Source organism: Erithacus rubecula, assembly GCF_903797595.1.
Source record: "Erithacus rubecula genome assembly, chromosome: 3".
Classification (NCBI taxonomy): domain Eukaryota; kingdom Metazoa; phylum Chordata; class Aves; order Passeriformes; family Muscicapidae; genus Erithacus; species Erithacus rubecula.
Window position 1 is genome coordinate 37028321 of NC_136689.1, and position 15861 is coordinate 37044181.

The following is a 15861-nucleotide window of genomic DNA, read 5'->3' on the forward strand; positions in this document are numbered from 1 at the left end:
TGTAATTCAGGGAAGGATGCAACATAAAATACATTGTTCTTCATTAGAAAGGTTGCTGTTCATCTACAAGTACATGAAAATAACATTTTACTATCTGAACTCTTCTTGGTTTTCTATGCACAGCTCTCCTAATAGCATCTCAGTGGGCCAAAATTTCCACTGAATTAAATTATCACAGTCAGATTGACTCAAATGGTGTCTTGGTCTTTTGCACAAACAGAACTTTTGCCCCGCTGTTACAAAAATATCTGTAGTGTTTATTAATCTAATAAATTCTTGAATTAAAAAGCCCACATTAATGAAAAGGGTTTCTAATTAACCACAGAACTAGAAACTTAAAGTAGTTACTCTAGACCAAGTTTCAGTTATGCTGACATGAATGTGAAGCAATTTTACTGAAGTCCATGCTGTTCCCTCAGACTTTCCCCTCTGTCTGTAAGCACAATTTTGTTCAGTCTGCCTAATTATCTTTTATCTGGGCCTAGTTTCAGCTCAGTAACATATCTCCACCTTGCAACCAATCCTTTGGCTTTTGTGGAAGTCTTTCTTGTTGAGAACAGTGCCATTTTGGTTCCCATTTAAAGAGAATTAAAGATCCAATTATGCAAATTAATTTTAAAAGCTTTTTCTCCAGTCTTCTGGGAGAAAGATTGTTGCACAGACTTAAAACAAGGGTTCTTTTGCTTTGAAATGCATCCTGGCATGACACCCTCCTCTGCCTCCTGTCACTTGGCTGGCAGCTGAGTGGGAGACTTGGGCACTTTGGGGACCTGACCTGGAGGAGTTCTGTGGGGCTGCCAGAAATCTCAGGGGCTATGAAATAAACTCCCTCCTTCCTTGTGCCTCTTTCTCTGTATCCAGCTTCTTCCTAACAGTGTGCCAAAGCTGCTCAAGTAGCAGTAGAGTTTTTTCTCACCCATTCTAGGAGAGTGTGGAAATTCATATGTAACAGAGGACAAATGGACATTGGCATTATGCATCCATACCATGGAAACTACAAAAACCCTTCCATGCTGCTGCTGAAGGAAGGGTACCAAAGGTGGGCAGGCCCAGCTGTGGGATGCACACTGCGGGTGTGCAGCCTCTTGCAGGGCCCCAGGAAAGGCTGTGGGGACCTCTTTGGGCTGCTGTGAGTGCTCATCAAGAGCTGTGCTGCAAAACTCCAAGGGGCAGTGAAATTTCTGGGAGTTCAACTGTCTTCATACTTAGCCTGGGAGAGAAAGGGTGAGGGGTGTGATGCCTCCAAGGTGCCAGGAACAAGAGTAGCTCCAGCCAAAATACACTCCCTATATCTGCAGAAAACCTTTGCTGCTCTGTGGCTGACTGTGATCTCAGAATTCAGCAAAGCTCTGTTCCTCCCATGGCATTTGGTGTCCCCATTGCACACTTGTCAGGCTGACATTGTGAAGATCATACTGGCAGAGCCTTCACTGCTCTCCCCTCCTGCTCATTAACAAGCCAGCAGTCAGCAAGTGGTAAAGGAAGTTCAGCTTAGAGAGTGAACTAGAAAAAATTTACTTGTGGGATTGTTTTTTGTTCACATAATTTTCCCCTTATAGCTATATAAACTAGAAGGTAAAGAAAAAGCAGCATGGTTTGACAAATTTGATCCTAATGAGAACACAGTGGAAATGCTTCTCAAAAATGGGATGGCTCTTACTATTCCTTCTCTGGATGTTGAGTGGGGTAAACCTTTATACAGATGTGAGTGAGAAGTTGAGCTCACTAAAGTCTATGCGTGTTTGAATTAAGCTAAGGATTTTAGAATGTCAAGATCCTCCCCTTGAATTTTGCCTTTTTGATTCTGTCAATTTATATAAAGGGACTGCAAAGAGAAGGAGAAAAATACATATTTACATGGACCTGTAACACTCAAGCAGAAAAGATTAAGCAACATTTTCAGAAAGAATGACTCTCAATGTCCTTTCAGTATGTTGCTTTGCACACACCAGGATGCTCTGTAGACCACTAGAGTGATAGACAGCTTCAACTGATGTAGTAATAGCCCTCAAGAGCCTGCAGCATAAGACAATGTCATAACATTTGAACAAAGAGAGTGGCGGAGCACCTTCTACAGGGATCACTGATTTTCCAAGAGAAAACCCATCCAGCTATGTTGCTGTAGGAAGGTTTTGAGGTAGAGGCAGTATAAATGTTTTAAATTTATTCCCCTCCTTTTGGAAAGCAAAAAAGAAGTTGGCAGTAAACTGAGGGATATTGTGGGGAGAACAGGAAGATTTACAAGAAAAATTTTACTTCATCAGTCTAGTACCAATGCCACAGAGGCTGTTGCCTCAATGAGCATCCCCACTGGATCCCTAATAAAGTGTTTAATTTACACAGGATTGTGCTCAGCTGACTGGGGCTGTGATGGGAGGGTAGGGGCAGCAGTCATGCCCTCAGTTCCTGAGTGCAAAGGCACTAGTGCTTGGGCTCCTCTATGACTTGTGTTATTTACACTCCTGAAGATGCTGTTAAATATCTGTCCAGTTCTTCATTCAGAGGACTCAAAGATTGCCCTGATCATAATTAAATATATTCCAGGGTAATTTAAGAATCAAGACTTAAGAATTTGCAGTGTTATAAGGTGAACAGAAAAGTCTCTTACTTCCAAATCTCTGTTTCTCTTAGTCAAGTTCATTCAAAATTTCCATTACAGCTGGTGGCAGGTAGCTCCCAATGCAGTTCCAGTACCATCCAGAAGACATAAGTGGGACTCCAGTACACTAATAGCCACTCCCTTGGGACAGCTTGCTAAGTATTTCTTACCATGAAACAATTGCTTAAAGAAAGAATTAAAGAATTGCTTAAAGAGGGAATCAACACTCTGTAAATTTTAGGCTGTGCAGAGCTGAAACTTAAGGCAGTGGAGAGAAAAGAATAACTAAGACACCCTATGAAGATCTGGGCTTTCTCAGAGTGGAGAGAGGCCAGAGACTGAAGTTGAAAAATTAAGAGGCCGTTTGATTCACTTGAAAGACCTCGTTCTTGTCCTTGTTCTGAGTTCACTGAAGTTGCTGCTAAATTTTAATAACCAGAGCACCAGGGCCAGTAAGGATCTACTTTGTTCAATATAAAAGGAGTGAGCAGAGAGAAGAGTGTCAAGGCAAACTGGAGCAAACTGAAGCGGGACACCAGAAGTCCAGAAAATGAAGACCTGATCCAGCACAGAGGGAGTCAAATTTCTTCTGAACATTGTTGGCACAAGTCAGTAAGGGCTTCAAAGAGATGAGAGCTTTTATTCTCTTGGTTTCCTTTCAGAATGTACTATATATGAGCAAATCACTCATTCATCAGTGCTTCCACTCCTGGTGTTGATGGCTTTTGCTGATTTTTTTGGTGGGGCTGAGTTTTGTTGGGTTTTTTTTAACTTTTGTATTTCTGCCCAAGCCACTAAAACAAACTCTAGCACAGCATGTTCTGAAGTGGTTTGAATATGCTAAAGATCAAAGGGAGATGTACCCAGGGTCTGATGTACACTTGTTCTTAATTCAAGGTTAAATAAACAGCGAAAGCAAGGATGTGCAAAATGACCCCCATTGAGAATGCATCTGGGAGGTAAAGGGAGAGACATTCCTCCCTAGAACCCCATAAAACTATGCACATATGCTTCTCTCTATTGTTAATCCCTCTTGCTGATGGGATGTGGAGAAGATTTTATACAGTGGTGCAAAATGGAAATCTATTGCAGGAGGAAAAGAGTGCTGCAATCCCAGAGGGACTCTTATGTTCAAAACAAAATACAACAATGGAGTTAATTAGCATTGCATGGTTCACAAAATCCCCTCGAGGGGATCTTTCTCTGTTCTAAATCATCACTTGTATGTGAGATAGAAAAGCTCCCACTGAGCAGGCCCCTTCCACAAACTTTTAATAGATATTGCCACGGTTTTTCATCATTTGCCATTGGCTTTGAGAAAGGTAACAGCTGAGCCAGGGCTATTCAGCTGCATTAACCAGCTGCATGTTAATACAGAAATACTACCCTGCTCCTCCCTTCTGCCTGCAAACTGCCCCCACCCCCCCGACAAGTTAACCCTTTCCTGCCACATATTTCTCTGCCATTGTGTCACAGATACACAGGCAGAGGGCTTAGTACAGGTTGAGAGTTAAGCAAGGAAGGACCTCCTGTGAATATTTGAACTAGAATGTGCAGATGAAGTTATCCAAACCAGATCTTCAAGCCACTATGTTCATACCCATTTGAAGGGACAAAACTTGTTCCAAAGGAGTCATTATGACCCAGTACCAGGAAGGAGGGCAAGAGGCCAAGAGGAAGGACCTGGTCTCAGAAAACCCACAGAAATTAACAGCATGCTTCCTATCTCCCACACTTGCTGTTACTGTCAGAGCCTGTTGGCACAAGACTGCCAGCAAGCCCAGCTCTATCCCCACTGAAACTCCCTGCACCCACACAGTGCAGTTTCCAGTGGGTATGAATGCTGGAGTCTGTGCTCTCTCACTAATAACGTGCTGTGAGTGAGGATTAACGCTCTCAGCTGGGTTGACTGGCCTTCAGCTGCCCTCCTGCTCTCTTTTGTGCCGTGCCAAAATGGATCAGTACCTGCACATCCATTTGCAATCACGTTGGCCAGATGCTCAAGGCTGTGTTTCAGTGCAGGCTTGCACTCAAGTGCAGCTCTCTCATGACTGCAATCTGCTGGAATCAGCAGCAAAGCTCCGCTGTGGGCACGACTGTGCTGCCTGATGCACCTCCCCACTGCTGATCCTGCATCTCCTTGTCTCCTGGGGAAAGCCAGGGAGCCCTGAAGAAATACTGCAATACAGCAATCATTGTGGAAAGACCCAGCTAATGAACTGCTGGAGCAAGAACGTGTCAGGGCACCTTGTAACTCTCAATCAGGAGCTTGGAGGTGAAGTGCTTTGTAAAGAAAGAAGTCAGATTCTGGCAGGGTTTGTGCTACCTGCCAAATTCTGATGGGTGAGAGGGGGCCTTGTCATGGATCACTCCTACTGAACTATATTATTCTGTGATTGCCTCAAGCCTGCTGAATACTTTGGGACTGGCAGGGTATCTGGTGAGACCTAGCCAGAGAATTGTAGTACACTGGGGAAAGCTAGGTGGTAAGTCCCTTCTTCCATTTCAGCACTGGATGTGTTTACTGCTTCCTGTCTCAGCTAATTATATTGCCCTTCTCCCCTCACCTGACCAGGGTTTCAGGGCACAGCCTCAATGGCTGGGCCCCAAGGGCATCCCTGCTTGTAAGCAAGGATGTCCCTGTAACACAGGAGGGAGAGATGTGTGGAGAAGGCAGATTGTGCACAAATGTGGATGTGCAGACTGCCAGTCCAGGGCAAGGGACCTCAGTAGAAAGTGTCTGTCCTTCTTTACATATTATTAGCATTTAAATTTAAATGGTGAGAGACTGATGTGAAGGGGAAGGTGAAGGGTGGTGATCAATTCAAACAAACCATAGGCTAACACAAACCCTCTTCCTCCAGCCATGGCTTAACTATCACATCCCAAATCCCCTTCCTCCCTCCATTCCTGACTCTCACCTGGCACACCACAGTTGCACACCACTGTCTTCCCTTTCACTCAGCGTCAACAAGTGACCAACCCAGAGCCAGAAGAAATGCCTTGGGAATCTTCTGTTGGCCTCCCCCTGTCCTGCCACTACTCCACCACTGCTGTCACCTGCCTTTCACCCTTTCCTTCCTCTCACCCACTGTGTTACTCCCCCACTTCTCCCTCTGCACTAACCTGTTGGCCAGCCACCTCTGACCCACCCTGGGCCCAGCCAGTTGAAATGTAGACCATCTAATGGTGACACAGTCCTTGAATGCTGTCTAGATTTGTTACTCTCCCACTCTGGCTGAGAGCCTGCTCTGAGATCACAACCTTGCAGTGCTCACAGGACCGATGACATAACGTTTCATGACTTTGCAGGCATACTCACAGCTCTTTATAGTATGTCCCCAAGCATTTTATCACAGCACATGAGGAGATGTTTCACAGTATTCTATCTAGGCACTGCTTCTGGCCCAGAGCCTAGGCATTTGAACAGTAAACTCCTTTTAGGACTTGTGTGAATGTGCATAGATAGCAAGGAAAGAAACAGAGGATATAATTAACCACTAAAATTCTTCACAGTCATTGCAAAATGCCAACAGACTCTATTCATCTCTACAGAGAGCACAAAGTGGAATTTAAGTACAGGCAGGTCTGTGTTCCTGTTCTAACAGTCTTATTCTCAGAGGTAAGGGGCAGAGGTGGTTTCCTCAATCTTTCTGCGTGCCCTTTCTTTCTTCTTTGGGAATCTATTGTGGAGTAGCTTATGATGAACAGCCTGCCTAGTGCAGACCAGCAAAGCCTTTTGAAGATGTGATCTGCCTTGTTGAAACTCAGCCTAGTTTCTAGGAGCAATTTGTGGAAGTGGCTCAAATCTTAGGGACCTGCTGCACAGACTACATTATGGCAGAGGGTAACTGCAATACCTTGTAGCCATCCCACAATAATGATACATACAGGCTTTTTTGCTCCATTATTTTAATACATTTCCCCAGTTCCCTGTAACCCAGGTTGTTCACCCAAGGACCTTTCACAACCCCACTTCCTGCTGACTGTTTACCTGAGAGGAAATATGGGGAAACCTGCAGTGCAGGCAAACCTGGAGTGATTACCTCCACTTCTGGATTTGCTTCATTACAGAATAAGCCTTCAATAAACAGGGAAAAAAAAAAAAAAAAAGAAACAAACAAAACCTGAATCTAAAGCCTGCAGGAAGAGCTGCTAGGAGTCTACAGAGTGTTAGTCTCATGAAACACAAAGAGATGCTAAAGGGTTCAAATAGGTCCCTAACCACTTTGAATTGCTTCCAAAGAAAAGTTAAAGCCCTATTGTTTGAAATTCTTAAAACTGTCAATTGGGAAAATCCCAGTAGAAAACAGACCTGCATTGACTAGTCCTCCAGTGGGCCTTGCCCATCCCCAGCTGCTATGATTTATGTGCTCATAAATTCCTTTGTGTTCCATGCTTACCTGGAAGACTCACCTATGGCTGCCATCCAAGAACACCATAGTGGTGTTGTATTAGTTCTTTCCCATTTTCTCATCCCTGCCTGAATTTGTATGTAAGAGCAGATATGGACCAGATGCAATGTGCCCTCTGCAGACTGGAAGGCCGTGTTTTCCCACTGGGACATCCATCCAGTTTCATTCTGCCGAGCAGTGGGTAAGACATAAAGCCCCCATCCTTGCCAGCTGCTACCAGAGCTGCCCCTTGCTCAGGCTCCTTCATTCCTGCTCTATTTTATTTAAAGAAGGCTGTATCTGGAGAAACAGAACTAGCCTGGGGCAGAACTGGTCTGAACTCAGAACCATTTCCTTACTACCACGGGTTTTTTGGAATGTTTACTTTGCATCATTTTCCAGGATCAAGTTTTGTTTCAAAGTGACATATAAGGGAATACTTTGTTATTGCAACTCTGTTTCATGTAAATGCGCCCACAACTCTTCTTTGCCATGTATACAGCGGTGCATTTGCATATCAGAAGATTTCACAGAGCTTCTCAAGTTACTGTACATGCATAACTGCTTACAATTGCCAAAGTAACATTGTGAGGAGGGGGGGAGAAGCTTTTACAAATGCTTCGCCAGACAAATCACAGTTTTAAGCAGAAGAAGAACAATTCCTTTCTCTTAGAAAGATGCTTTCAATGAGGGCAGAATCAGTACACTTAGTTACAATACTGGAGTGTCAGATGTTTATTGAGTCAGCCAAGGAGATATAAAAAGAACTGGCAGGGCTCTGCAAATCACTTTGATTTTCAATAGTGACTCCACTACAGTAAACAGTAAATAATGTAAATAGCAAAGGTGTTCTCATTCACTGAGAAATGAAATGGGAAGTCAAAATCCTTTTTTTTTTCTTGTGATAAGAAATCTTTTGAAACCCTCTGATGCCATTTCTTATTCCATCAGTATCACATTAACTTGATATGTTGCTGTTAAACAGCCACACTTAAATACATCAAATGGATTAATGCTGGCACTTTATCAGGTGTAGTTTCTGTTTCTGCAACACGTCTCTAGACATATAGAAACTACTTAAAATGAGAAAGGAAGTTTCTCCTCTTCGCTGATTCAGACAACTGTGAGTAACTGGCTGATATTTCTTGAACATCCGGATTAGTGCCAGGCTGGTCACGGCTATGACAGGGCAGATAAGTTAAGTGGAGTTTGAAAATTGCTCTAAGTGACATGAGTAAGAGCAGCTTCAAAGTGCTCTCAGCTGTGTGGGAAAGCAGGAAGAGGCACAGTGAGGAAGTGCCCACAGACACATTCAAGCTAGCTGCAGTTTTGCCAGGCATAACTCAGCCAAAGATGAGGTATAAACTCAGTGAGCTGTCTTGCACTGTCTTTGCTTATCTGGTATTGCTCTATGTAAATCCTCAGGCTGAAGGGAAAGGAAGGAAAGTAGTTGCTCACAAGAGAGAGTAACTTCATCACTGATAAAGGAAAGCACTAAAAGGAGTGAGTCACTGGGTCCCGTTTACAGGGTAGTAAATAAATTCAGTGTAGTCACTTGTTGCTTATTATTTTAGTACTAAAAGTAAGAATGAAAGCTCTTCTCTATCCCTGGTTTCTCCCTTGAGCATGCAGCAGTTTATCTCTGCAGGATAAGCCACTCCACAGGCAAGAAGGCAGGCAAGCTTCCTTCCCTTCCTATCGCTCTGGGATTCATGTGATTCCTACCTTAAATATATGACTCTGCTCAAATAACCTTCAGCCTGTGGGCCAGGGCCTTCCTCCCCCTGCTCTCTAGGAACGTCACTAAATCACTGCCAGCCCTGGCACCAAGCCTAGCTCCAATTGTGTCATCTTGGTCTTGTGTCACAAGCTGCTGGGGCCGCGGCGAGGTCAGGGGCTTTGTGGTGGAACAGGAAAGGTTTCTCCAAGAGGAAAGCTGAACCCAAGAAAAGGAGATCCTTCCATCTCCAGACGGATTTGGAGCTCCCTGCCTCCTTGTGTGGGACAGTTAGCAATTTCCTCCCCTCTCAGCTGCTGCTGACACATGGCTGGATGGCTTCCAGCATCCTCTGTGCACATTGTTCTGCCAGTGTTTGTCTTAGCAAAGTGCAGAGCCAGCTGCACCTTGCAATTAATAAATATGTGTCAACACTTGCTGCAAGCCCCATTATTATCATTACCCCAGAATTAGAGGGCTGGCACAGCCACTGAGCCACCCCAGGGCCTGATCCTGCCAGGTGCTCAGCACTCCTCATTTCCACTGGCAGCAAGCAGAAGTGGAGGCCAGGAGGGAATGATGGGATTCAGCTATCCAAGGGGTGATTTTTTATTTAGTCTCAAATTCTAAAAGAGATTATTCCTGTCAAGAGAGAGGAGAAAGGCAAAATTAATAGCCAGGGGCTATCCACTCAACAACTATAAAATAATGCCACTCACTTAATAGCAATGGATCACTGCTGATCTACATCAGTGCAGAATCTGGTGCTGGTACACATGAAATGGAGATTATGGAAGGAAATTAATTACGGTGAAAGCCAGCCTAAAAGATGAATATGTATGCAGGATTCCCACACTGGTTACAGTGCAGCTGTGTGGGGCTTGAGTTGAATTTCTAATCCATCTTGACCTCAGAGAACTTCCAATTTTATGCTTGGAGCAGTGCTCACCCTTGGAGCTAGGGTCACAGTGATGTACCTGCAGGGAGGATTTGAATCCTCAGGCCTGATTATATTTTGCACTAATGCCTCTTTTTACTGGAAGTGCTGTGACATTTACCTAACATTCTGAGCACTGCTAGAATGAAAAAGAAACCATGGAGGATGATCTTGAAAGGAGGATATTTTCCTTAAAATGCAGATGGGACATGTTTTTAAGATATCTGCACTCTAAAAATGTCTCTTTAGGCTTAGTCCTCAGCTCTTCTGGATTTAAAAAGTTCAACATTGCTCCTGCACTAGTACTTCACAGAATCTGTAGAAGTGCCAAACTGGTCTTCAGGTACCTTCCTAACTCTTCAAATCCTGCCAGCCCAGCAAGCAGGGGATCAGGCTGTCCAGGAGATTTGGCTGCAGCTGAAGGAACAGGTGGTTCTCATCCAAGCTGCTGTGTCAGAGGGGTTGAGGGTTGGGCTAGCAGCCTCAAAATGAGCAGGTCTTTTACAGAGAGCAATAGCTTGGAGTACAGTCAGGTGTAGTGACACTTCCACAAGTGCCCAGGGAAAGGTGCTTGCTGCCATTTACTCTTTTCCAGATCTGTTGGTCTGGGTATTCCCACATCACTTAGAGCAAGAGAAGGACTGGAGTGGGCACTGGTGCTGACTTGAATGGAGAGCAATCTATGAAATATGCAGGGATTTCTAGAACAGCTGCCTTGAAGGAAGGCTACTGCCAAAACCCAGCATAGCCCTGGGCCTGGCAACCATCACTTGAATAAAACAGAAGTGTCAGCTCCTCCAAGAGCTGCCATTACTCAAGCTGTGGTTACCCCAGCTCCCTCTGCCCCTTCTAATGTATCCTGCACATGCTGCAAGCATCAAGGCCCATTGATGCCTGATAAACACCAAAGCAGGTGAGCTGTGCCCTGAAGTGGGTTAAAGAGAAATGTCTTCAGGTGCAGCAGGCAATGCTGAGGGGTCATCTGTGATTAGATAGAAGGGCTCTCTGTTGCCTCATGTAATGCTGCAATCCTTATAAAACAGTTTCTACACCCCAGTCCTGTCTGAGAAGCACAGAGAAGCACCAGACATCTCTGCCAGCTGTGGAGCCAATTCTTTGCTTCCATTCATGTCCCCAGCTCATTCAACATTTCTTTGAGAAAGTAAATCCAGGAGGTGGATTCACCATGGATAACTATTAGTATGAACTTTTTTTATCACCTGTCTTGATTATTGTGAAAATCAGCTCCTATAAAAGATGTTGTTAAACTATCTCTTCATTTTCCAAGGTCACACACATAACTTAGTATCAGTGTACCCTTTTATGTAATAATACCAAGAAATGGCTATTCCTAGATGAACTTGCAGTGAAAACTGTTATCATGGTGCAGGACTATTTCAAGTCACAGCCCATGGTTCCCCAGCCTGATATTACTGTTAGAAAAGGCTCCTGAGATCTGCCAGCCAATCCAGAGGCACTGAAATGTTGAATAATATAAAACAATATAAAACTTTGATTTCTTACATGATCAAAGTCAAGACTCCCTGTGAAAGGCATAGAGGACTATCTCATATTTTTATAACACCTGTTTGCATTTCAGCAAGGCAGCCCAAGCATGAATCATGTGTATATGGTTGTGTCAGACCTCCTGAGCAAGGCAGCAAAGTGACTTCCTGGAGAGGCTGGGTGCTGCCTTGCATGTCTGAGCCCTCGTGCCTTGCGTGTCTGAGCCCTCGTGCTCAGCTGCCATCTGCTCAGGAGAGCAGAGTCCTCACTGAGCCTTGGGGGTGGCACTGCCACAGTTCATAGCATTGCACTATTCAGCCCTCATCATCTACATTTTCTTACCCACAGGCTGCCTATAAACTGCTGAAAAAGCAATCTACTAAAATTTCTCCCTGTCTCTTCTTAGGACACTTTACCAAAACCCACAGCCCAGACTTGTTTATGTTTGAGCTGCTGCAGCAGCGCTACTGCTTCTTGTTGCTTATAGCACCCTCTATTCTTCTTCTAAACTTCTCCAGCCAAAGGGCAACTTTTCTCTTCTTTTTAATTTTGTTTTCTATTCATAGAGTACCTGCTGGAGTTATATTCTGTAGCAGAGTGGGTTTAGTGGTTATGAGAATATCATTATTATTTTTAAGAGGGAGCTTCTTTTCCATTCTGTGGTAAGGCAGCGAGAGCAGCCACAAGAGCTGTGAGTTCCTTCCAGCCTCTATAATAAGTTGCTTATGGCTGATGTTGATTTGTTACTTGGAAGAAGGATTTTCCCAAAACTGTGTTGGCACAGCTCAAATACTCTGTTGTGCCTTCCTGCCTCTGGATCACCTGCTCCTCAACAAGAAAGAAGACAGAATCAGGAGGGGCTGCCTTAAAGGGAATGCAGAAAGCAGGTCTACTGCAGATATTGCTCTTTTTTGATCATTACTGCATCACCCAGTGCACACACAGTGTTTCTGCTTCAGAAGTGGGATACCTGCATCCACCTCAGTGCCAACTTTTGAGAATTTCCCTGACCCTTTGCCTTGGTATCTGGATTTGGAGTGCCTGTTCTGCACTGGGTCTCAGAGACACTGGCTTTAAGGCTTTGTTTGTGCATTTTGGCTACAGGAGCTTATTAAATTAGCTGATTAATGCCTAGATCCTCAAAGGTATTTAGGCACCTAAATCAGGTTAAGCCTATTTTATCCCAGTGGGTTTAGGTACACCTGTGGTTTTGAGGAGCTGGGTGTAGTGCTCTGGTTTTGGAGGAGGAAGAAGAGGGAGCAAGGAGCAAGAGATATTTTTCTGCAAAATGTGCATAAAAACTGAATACTGGGAATGAAAGAGCTTAGAACCTGAGTTACAGGTCTTAAGGCTATAGAACTTGTGAAGAATAAATAATGAAAAGAAAATTATCATTTTCTTCCAGTTTCTCAAAATATACTGGAGCATACCACACACTTTCCAACACTGACATACATTTTTCATCTTAATTGTTCCTTTTCCTTACTGTTAGTCTGCCAATGACCATTATCCCCTTCAGGCAAGGACTGTGCTCTCCTTCCTGTCCACAAAGTGTTTGGCAGATCCTGGGCAGTAAGAATGTGCCTTTCAGAGCCAGCCAGGTAGTGCAAGTGCCCTGAGGCCCCACCTAATAGGAAGAGCACAGTATCTTGACTTTCATATTTTTTATTGGCCTTATGTGCTGGTGCACTGATCTCAGCTCCTTTCCTGATGACAGCTGGCCTCCAGCTTCAGCTGTGAAAGGCCCTGATGAATATCTGAATGTCAGGAGGGGTACTGTGGCTGTGCCTGGGTGTGAATCCTACCACAGAGTTCATTTCCTCATGTGGGAAACAGGTTACTTCCCAGGCACATCCACATGTTGGAAAAGCACTTCTCCTGTCAGGAAGGGGCTGAACCTCCACTACTGGTGGTGGTTTGTGCCAGGGACCGTCACTGCAGCTCAGAGGGCTGGGGGTGCTGGCTGCTGAGGAGTTGCCCTCCCTAACCTGTGCATCCACTCTGACAAAGCTCAGTGGTTAAGAGGATGAGTATTATATACCCCTGAAAGATATAAATACTTGTCAGTGCTTATCTTCTCTGAAAACAGATGAACAGAGATGTCTGTTGCTGGAGTGTGCATGGACACAAGGTCTGCAGGCAGAAAAAACAGCTCCCAACAACAGCTCCCAGCTTTATGCAAACACTTTTCCTTCTTTTTCCAGGCATGTCCAACCAGAAATGGCCTCTCACCACTCAGTGCAAGAAGGAAAGGCAGTGTCCATGGAGCCTGCTGGGGTGGAGCTGGAGGAAGGGATGATTAAGATATGAGGGAAGAAGCTCTGTTCACAAGGCATTCCCAGCAAGGGTTCCAGTGGGACATCTGCCCATGAACCCTGCAGCAGCAGCAGCAGCAGCAGCAGCAGCCTTCCCTGGACCTCCAGAGACACTGGGAGAATTTCCTTTTCAGCTATTTTCAGGCAGCATCTGCATCTCTCACCAGCCATGGATGCCACAAGGCACGGTGCCAAAAAATCAGCAGCTTGGCAGCTTCTCTACACGGACTCAAGAAATATATTTTGGATTAGCTGTACCATCTGCCTCTCACAGGTGTTCATCTGGGAGGATGGGGGAGGAGAAGGGCACCTGAGGGCACCAGAATCCAACAAAAAGTGTTTTATAGGGCAATAGACATAGTAGCAGCTGGTGCTGATGGAGGAGGAATAAGGAGGAAGAATGGATACTAATTCCTACCTTGGAAAAATTAATAGACTTTTCAGCCCATTTTCACTGAATCTGAGCAAATCTGAGTCCTTATCCCTTGATCTGCTGCGGGGGGGCAGGGGAGGTACAGGGTAGGAACCCCCAAGGTTATATACTGAAGGGAGAGAAGAAATTTTCTGGATAAATGTGGAGAATAACAGTGTGACATGTGCCTTGATTTTGGGTAAGTGGAAGTTTGAACTAAGCATTCACAGGCCACAGGCTTGGGATTTTTGTCAGCTATGGCAAAATAACTGCTATCTCTCAGCAGACACCACAAAGCTCTCACCCTTTGTTACTTATTTATGGTTAATCATTAATATTTTCCTGGAAATGCAACTCTACCAGTTCTCACAGAACTACAAAGCCACATTTCTAAACAAAGATCTTATTTGTGAGAAGACAAAACCCTGACAGCAGTGAATGGTTTGCTTTCCACTGTGCTACAGAAACACTGTTTCCTGTCCCTCCCATGAAAAGAATTTGTGGCAGCCGTCCCTGCACAGGCTGCACACCTACAGAAACCATGGGCTGCCCACGCCAGCAGCAGCAGCACCTGCCTCTCCCCTGGGACAGATGCAGGTCAGCAGGAGCTGCAGCTCTCACACCTGAGAGGCTCCATGTGCCACCCATCAAAGGAGGGCGACTATCCTGCCTTAAAGCCTGTTTTTAATCTGTTGCAAAGAGTTGGTTCCCAGTCAGAGGCAAAGAAACAGAGGCAGGAGGGTATTTCTGCTGTTTGGAGACAACCTGTGTTAGGACTAAGATAGATCTAGTGCACATCTTGCCTGGTAGATGTTCCTGCTGTCATCCTTGCTGTGAGTGTTGGACAAGTCACTAAAAACTGGGGGAGGACATCACCACTCTTTTTTCTGCCCTCTGAACTGTTGGTCCAACTCCTCCTTTAAAACCTACAGAAGGTGCAGGGGTGGTGCTTCCCACAGTGGCATTTCCACTTCCATTGCCTGAGGAACTGTTCTTGGGAACAGACCAACTTTGCAGGAGCTACTCTTCAAGACATGAGGCTGCACAAGTCATGAAAGAATTGCACAGAGGGGAGCAAAAATAAACCCACTCTTAGCTCCTCATGTGCAAGCCATTTTTACACAAGAAGGCAGCACTGAGCTGGTGTGAGGAAAGATATTGTTGTTTCATGTGTTTCCAGATACCACTGATAACATATATGACTGCAGCTCAACTTGCAATACCATATTGCTGATTCTATTTTCATTAAAAGCACAAAAAGCTGTGTTGCTAATGCAAACGAGACTGGCAATGGAGAAACAAGCTCACAGCACCTCCAGCAGCAAGGCTGGTGACTACAACATTGTGTTTCAGTATTTCCTGTTCTGTCCATCATCACCTGGATCATACACTGGCTGTGTCATCCAGCTGTAGAACATGGCCCTTCATCAGCAGACACATGGTTTCCTGGACTGAACCACTGGGCTTTCTTTTCCTTCATCTGTGGAGCTACATGTAGTATTTTGCAGCATTCCTGCTACCACTTATGTCCTCAGGGGATGTTCCTTGTGCACCTTTTTGGTGGGTTCCTACCACTACACTTCTGGCCTAATTTCATGTTAGAGCTTCTCCCCAGTGGCACTGCAACAAATCAGTCTTGATCCAGGCAATTCTAATTGGATACTCATGTTGAATAAATACAATAAGAAGAAAAAAACCTAAGGTTTGCTCTATCCATCTAAACCAGGAAAACCTTGACTGAGCTCAGGGAGGCTCATGAGGTACTCTTGGCACATCAGCTATCTATAGTTGTAGGGTTCCAACAAGTTCTGGTTTTATTCAGAATACTAAATAGCATTAGTATTTGTTCCTCAAGCACAGAATAAAAATACACCAGGTGCTAATGGCTGTTTATTGGATATGTACAAATTGGGGAAATTGAGATTCGAATTGCAATGACTTGAAGATAGACAGGACAAAAGATACCATCAGTTGCCTGTGA